We start from the raw sequence: 7,448 nt of genomic DNA on the forward strand, positions 1-7,448 counted from the left end.
TTTCCCCGGCAAATGCAAAGAAGGTTTAAAATGTAAATCTTAGGTGCATATATAGTTGTACTAATATTTTTCACATATTTAGGTTGTATAGGCTACTATAGTCCTGCATAACTACCTGCGCCTTTTGTTATCCACTGAATCTTCTGTTTCATCGGACGAAAGTGAAGACATCTTTAGCCTCCATAGCGTCAGCCGCAATGATTTAAATACGGCCAATGCATCACCACAAGAGGCGTTGCAAAACAGAAACATATTGCGTGAGTACTTTTTAAACAACTAGAGGTAAATAAATATGTGGAATAGTAAGTTATATACAAAATGTATTCAACAAAGTGTGATTGAATTTGACATTGCTCTCAGAAGAAACCATCCTATAAAGTCAAATTGAAAAACTTTGTATGCATTTTGAATCGCTTGTTTATATTTTTTGGCATAATAGCACCTTAAAAGAGAGCCTACCTGAGTTGTCAATCACACCTTGTTTATTACACCTTGGTTATATATATGAACATCCATATATATAGGGTGACGAATAAGTAGCATGATAAACTTAAGGAGAAAAGTGTCACCGTTTTAAAATATTGATTTTTTTTTAATTAAAACAAAAAAACGGCCCTTTCATGTGTTTTCTTTAGCTGCATTTACTAATAAGGCTATACTTTGTTCCTTTTTTTCTGTAAAATACTTCCAGATAGTTGCTTTTCAGAAGCAACACAAGCTCGACAAGGGATGACGGAAATTCGTTCCAAAATAAATCATATTAAGAAACCATGAAAAATTTAGGAAAACAGAAAAGCTCCGTTATTTAATAAAAAAAAATCAATGTTTCCAAAAAATATCAATATTTCTCCTCGATTTTTTCAGGCTACTTATTGGACACCCAGTATACAGTCTCTCACAGCTTACATAAATATACACCCCGAAGGAAAGTGTTGCTCATTTTCTCTTATATAAAGAATTTTCGAACATACTTTACATGGAAGAAAATGCGTAACAACTCGAATTCGAACAAAAAGTTTCATGAAAATTAAAGGAAAATTTTGTCGAATTCATGTACATTAATTTTTACTTATGAAAATCACTACCCATACAAACATATGTGAGGAAAGAAAGCACTAATTCATTATTTCCATTTCAGATTGAATATGGGGCTTTTCTTTTGTTTTTGGAAATCCATAAGCGGCCATTAACCGTTATTATTCTTTTGGAAACACTTAAGATGTGAAGTGCAATGAAGAATTTAGATATGAAGACCACTACTATTTTATTTTCATTTTGGTAAGTTGGTCGCTTATTAGCAGACATACATATGTATTTTTTAATCGGGAAAATGCAATAAAATTCAAATGCTCTCGTTATGAAATTCGTATGTAAAATCACCTCCTGATTCCGAAAATCAAGGTTATTTTTAATTTTTTGGTACCATTTTTGAGATATTTGCAATTTACCGTTTTTGCAAAAAAAAAAAATTAGGTCCACTTAATCATATATATCTCAAGAACGAATTAAGCAATTCCAAAACGGTTTGAAGCTTTTAAAAGGTAATAAAATTTTCTATAAGTTGTGCATACAACACTTTTTGCTAGGCCCTGTAGATTCAAAGATAACGAACAATCATTACCGATTTTTTCACCTTTTATTTTTTTGCAGATTTTTTTTTTCTCCCTAAGCTCTGTTATATTACAAAAAAAATAAGGTATCATCGAAGAAAATCGATGCAAAACTACGTAAGTTATAAGCGATCAAATAAAAATACCCAGGTTGCGCAATTTCAACGTATACCTCAAAACGTGTGTATGGTATAAAGAAGAGTGAAATATCTAGCTATGCTCTGTTTCTATTGAGTTAAAAGTTCAATTTATGAATGAAATTACCCATATTTTTAACTTTTTTTTTAAATTTATTTATGTTTATACTATATTCTAACAATCTTTATCTTAATTTGATTTTACTATGTTGTCGAAATAATTATGTGTTCTACTTTGACGCTTATTCAGTTTAGGATCGGTTTCTCTTATGAGAAACCAGCAGTAATCACCCATCATTGCGACGTCCCAGAATCCTTGATATCGATTCTCAATTAATTTCATTTGCTGATGAAACCTTTCGCCATGTTCATCACTTTCGTCGCCAAGATTTGCCGGAAAAAAGCTCAAATGTGAGTGGAGAAAGTGAATTTTTAAAGACATATTTACGCCCATTTTCGCATAATTATTGATTAGGTCGTTCACTATCTGCTCGTAGTTAGGGCTTTTGTGTCTACCGAGAAAAGAAGCAACGACCTTTTCAAAGGATTCCCACGCTGCTGCCTCAACTGATGAGAGTAGTCCTTTGAATTGATTATTGTTGATCAACTTTCTTATTTGTGGTCCAACAAAAATACCTTCCTTTATCTTGGCTTGAGAAATATCTGGAAAAACTGTTTTCAAATAGTCGAATGCTTCGCCTTCTTTGTCCAAAGCCTTAACAAAGTTTTTAATGAGACAGAGCTTGATGTGTAAGGGTGGAAGTATGATTTTCTCTTTCTTGACAAGAGGGGTGTATTTGATGTTATCCACACCAACGGTAAACTCGACTCTTTCCGGCCAATCCTTTCTGACGTAGTGGTCCTTACGAGCTCGGCTATCCCACTTGCAGAGGAAGCAGCAGTGCTTGGTGTAGCCACTTTGTAGACCGCATAGCATTGCAACGACTTTGAGATCAGAACATATTTTCCAATCATGCTCTTCATATTTGATAAATTTGAGTATTTTTTGCATTTCCTCGTAGGTTTCCTTTGTATTTACTGCATGTGCAATCGGGATAGAAGGCTTTTTGTTACCAATATTCAATAATACAGCCTTCAAACTCAGTTTATTGCCGTCTATGAACAATCGCCACTCTTTTGAATCATATGTTTGACCAAACTCTTTGAATAAACCAGGGATGTCGTTGCAGTAGCATATACTGTCTTTCTTGGTATAGTGTTTGGAAAATGGTTCGTGACGAGTTCTACTATATGTCACCTTAACATCGGATGACACAAATTTAAATTGTTGCATACGAGAAGTGTGGATCTCGGCCTTTTCCTTGGATAGTTCCAAATCTCTTATCCAATCATTCAAGTTGTGCTTGTGACAGAACGTTTCTTTCGTTTTCCATGCGAAATTCAGTACAACTTGATCCCCCGCACTCAGATGTTACTGTTGACAATGGAACTGGATCCGCAACTGCCGTTGAATGTAGTACTGGTAATGTCACTGTAGGTACGCTAGCATAGGTTACTCCTCTTGATCTTCCAACGCCAAGTACTTTTGTTTGACAAATATAACACTCTATTGAATGGCAAGTAGGTTCTCTCCATATCATTGGTGTATCAAATTTTGTTTGTTGTCCTGATTCCCACTGAATCAATTCTACTCGACACGATGTACACAAAGTGTTCGGTGTCCATGGTTTTTCAGCATTTTTAGGCTCAATTCCAAAATACTTGGAGTATAAAGTTTTGATATGAGCTGAGAACACTCGTCGTCGCCTTATGATAGTATATTGGCCACACATGAAACAGAACATATCTGGATCCTTATTACACTCAAATTCTCGCGTCCTTTTACTCATTTTATTTTTTTTAATAAATCACGATTTTGAAATTAGACTTATGAACTGAACTATCTCCGGCGAGCCTTGAAGATGTTATGAAGTTTCAAAGCGCATTAACTCATATTTATACTCGGAACAAGAATAAAATTGAAAAAATCAAATCTTACCTAGACAGAAAGGTTCCTTTTTATAACAAGCCGGGAAAAGAAAATACTACCTGTTTTAGATGTAGGCTTTAGAAATTTTCTGTGTCTTATAATTTTGAAAATCTACCTACATACTTACCCATAACTGACGGAAATACATGTTTATAACTACATGCCTACAGCAGGTTTCGAACCCAACCACTCTTCCTTTCGATGCAACCACTCTACCTACTATAATACAATTCGAGTATTAAAAGTACTATTTGATTTATTTAAAGAAAAAGTGTTATCATTGTTATGGTGTTATTCGTTTATCCGGATAATATCTCACTTGCACTTTATACCTTTAATATATGTATGTATGTATAGGTACATACATTGAAGTTGCGCAACCTGGGTATTTTTATTTGATCGCTTATAACTTACGTAGTTCTGCATCGATTTTCTTCGATGATAGCTTATTTTTTTTGTAATACAACAGAGCTTAGGGAGAAAAAAAAAATCTGCAAAAAAAATAAAAGGTTTTCGAGATCCTTCCCCGCAAAGTACAATTTTTTTTATATTTTTACAAAAAAAATTGAAAAAATCGGAAATGATTGTTCGTTATCTTTGAATCTACAGGGCCTAGCAAAAAGTGTTGTATGCACAGTTTATAGAAAATTTTATTACCTTTTAAATGCTTCAAACCGTTTTGGAATTGCTTAATTCGTTCTTGAGATATATATGATAAAGTGGACCCAATTTTTTTTGAAAAACGGTAAATTGCAAATATCTCAAAAACGGTACCATAGAATTAAAAATAACCTTGATTTTCGGAATCAGGGGGTGATTTTACATAAGAATTTCATAACGGCGTTTCTGGTAAAGAGAAAAAGTTGAAATTTGTGGTCCAGTGATATTACTGATGTTAGTTTTAATTTTCTTGACACTAATGTCATTTATGTATATGTATTTCAGTAAATTTTCTCGTTGAATGCAGCGAAGCTGAAGTTATATGCATTTGCTTGATTTCTGTCATACGAATTTAAATTTCCACTAATCGTTACCCCAAGTAAGTATTTACATATCCATCATGTCTAACAAATATTTATGCATATAATTATATACATATATATATGCAGGTACTTTACTGGCTCGGTGGCAGTCAATACATAGCAAAGGAATCGCGAAGGCGTTGCAGTAGATTCGCCGAGGGTCATGGGACAATATTTTTTATTTTTAGATGTCAGCTTTTTAGCTGTCAATAGCATATAATACTACTTTTCGTGAGCTTAAAGGGAATCTTTTTTCAAAATCAAATCTTTTTTTGTATTTATATTTTTTTTTTGTTTTCATTTGGCTTATATTTCGACATAAATCAGAAATAAACTTTGGAAGCTAATAGAAGTCAAATTATCTACCAAATGAAAACAAATACAAAAACTAAAACTTTGTTCGCTTTAAATTCTAATCAAAAGCTCACCAAAACCAACTCAAAAGTTCATCTTTGAAATGAATTGGGGTGTTCACAGTTCGTTCCAAATGGTGTCTCAAAATGTAGACGTGAACACCCCAAATATTGTTAAGATAATAAATGTACGGACTGAAAAAGTCACAAAGTGTTGCCATGACTTAAAAATGCAGCAAGATCTCATTCAAATGTATACATACTGCTAGTTCTGTACTTGTTTACTGGCAATCAAAAGCGAGTGTATGGTGTTTTTTGTTTAATATTTGCAATGTTTTTCAAGTTAAATATTTTTTTGCTATTTTTATAAAAATATGGTTCATGCTTTTATTTAAGCTACATAAGTCAAACTATCAAACTTTATACAGAACTTAGAAAAACTCAAGGAATTTTCGTCTAAATTTTTACCTTTTTAATCTGAGTACGCAGATTGATTGGTTTCTTAATTCTAGTTAAACAAGTACAAGTTTTAAGCGGCAAAAAAATCGCGTTGATTTTTTATGATTTTTTGTTGCTGACGGCTTTTTGCACTTTTTACCATATAAAAGGGAATTTCTTCTAGAATAAAATGCGCATGACCGTTTGCAAACCAAATTACAAAAAATAGCGCTATATTTTATAAATTGCACTTGTTATACATTTGCATAAAACCGCAAAATCCGTCGGAAAAAAATTCATTAAAAATCAACGCGATTTTTTACTAGAATTAAAAACCTGATCTATCTGCGAACTCAACATTTTTCTGAAAATTCAGATTAAAAAGGTCAAAATTTAGACGAAAATGCCTTCAATTTTTAAAAGTTTGACTTATGTAGTTTTAGTTAAAGCATGAATCATATTTTTATAAAAGAAATAACAAAAAAATATTTTACTTGTAAACCATAGCACATATTAAATAAAAAGAACCATGCACTCACTTTTGATTGTCAGTGTATGTATAGTACCGGTCATATCAATATTACCCCCATTACAAAGTGCTATTGTTTGCCACTTCTGTTTATTTGTTTATTTTTGTGAATTTCAATCAAAATACAGTTCATTTTCTAACAAAATCCATAAAAACCTAACTTTAAAACATTGTAAAAGAAAAACAAAACATTTTATAAAAATCTTTTCTTTCTTTTCTTTGTTCCCTCAAATTCTAAGAATGAAGTTTGATAGTTCATTAAAATTGGGGGTAAGAAAAAGCAAGTGTGAAGCTACTAAAAATCCCATTGATTTTTGATAATCTTTTTTTGCTGACGGATTTGTGAATTTTCTTCCATACGTACATACAAATAAATCACACAGGACAACACTGATTTTGGTGAAAGGTGATTTGTATGGAGTTTGTTACATAATGGTGAGCTATACTTTTTTAAAACATTAATAAACATTAAATAACAAACGAAAATAGTGGTTAAAAAAATATTAAAAACTGAAGTTTCTTATCTGCGGATTCCTTTAAAACGCATTTTTATTGAAGGCTGTAATATAGTGCCATAATTGTTTTTCAATTCTATTACTTTTCAAGTGAGTAATTTATTGACTTGCATGAAACTGGATTTGAAAAATGAGTTAGCACCTTTAATGTAAATAATAATAGATATTAAATTAAATAAATATATTGTATTAAATAAGATGTTGCTTACAAAAATGTATCGCTTTATGGCTCTTTAAACATTGACACTGTCAAGATCTGTCTGATCAGCTAATTAAGCCAGCATCATTTTGATAAATTTTGGCTATTTTGGTTTCGTTTATTTAATGTTTATTATTTTTCCATAAAAGTCTAGCTCATTATATAACAAACACCATATAAATCCAGATTTCAAACTTTGTGCAAAAATTATGAAAAATCTGCAAAGTTTCAGCCAGATTTTCAACTTTTTATTCCGACATAAATTCGACAATTTTTTTGTATAAAAAAAATGCGTCATGAAGTCAGAAAAAAAATTATTAAAAATCAACGCGATTTTTTAGAACCTTAAGACTTGCACATAATTACCCTAGAATTTGATGGGATATTAAACTGCATACTCAAAAAAATTCTAAAAAATCGGAAAATAGCCAAAATTTATCAAAATGATGCTGGCTTAATTAGCTGATCACAAGTGTATGTATAACAAAACGCACATAAACAAAAGTTTCAAACTTTGTACAAAATTTAGAAAAAATCAACAAATAACTATTTAAATTTTTTAATTAGAATTTATAAAAAAGTTTTTGATATACAGTCTGTATGTGGCTAATTTAATTTAAGTGTTATAAAGAGCAAATTTGAAGTCTCAAAATTT

The 7,448-nt window shown here is 31.4% G+C and overlaps 1 long non-coding RNA gene across 1 annotated transcript; it reads left to right on the forward strand.

Annotated features, from left to right (window-relative positions):
- The first annotated feature begins 73 nt into the window (after positions 1-73).
- LOC118745909 lies at positions 74-5,470 on the forward strand. The gene is made up of 4 exons (XR_004993736.1): positions 74-257; positions 1,139-1,278; positions 4,683-4,776; positions 4,847-5,470. It is a non-coding gene; the product is annotated as an uncharacterized LOC118745909 (long non-coding RNA).
- The last annotated feature ends 1,978 nt before the right edge of the window (positions 5,471-7,448 follow it).

Source organism: Rhagoletis pomonella, unplaced genomic scaffold (genome assembly GCF_013731165.1).
Source record: "Rhagoletis pomonella isolate Grant_MI unplaced genomic scaffold, Rhpom_1.0 Rhpom_scaffold_00009, whole genome shotgun sequence".
Taxonomy (NCBI): domain Eukaryota; kingdom Metazoa; phylum Arthropoda; class Insecta; order Diptera; family Tephritidae; genus Rhagoletis; species Rhagoletis pomonella.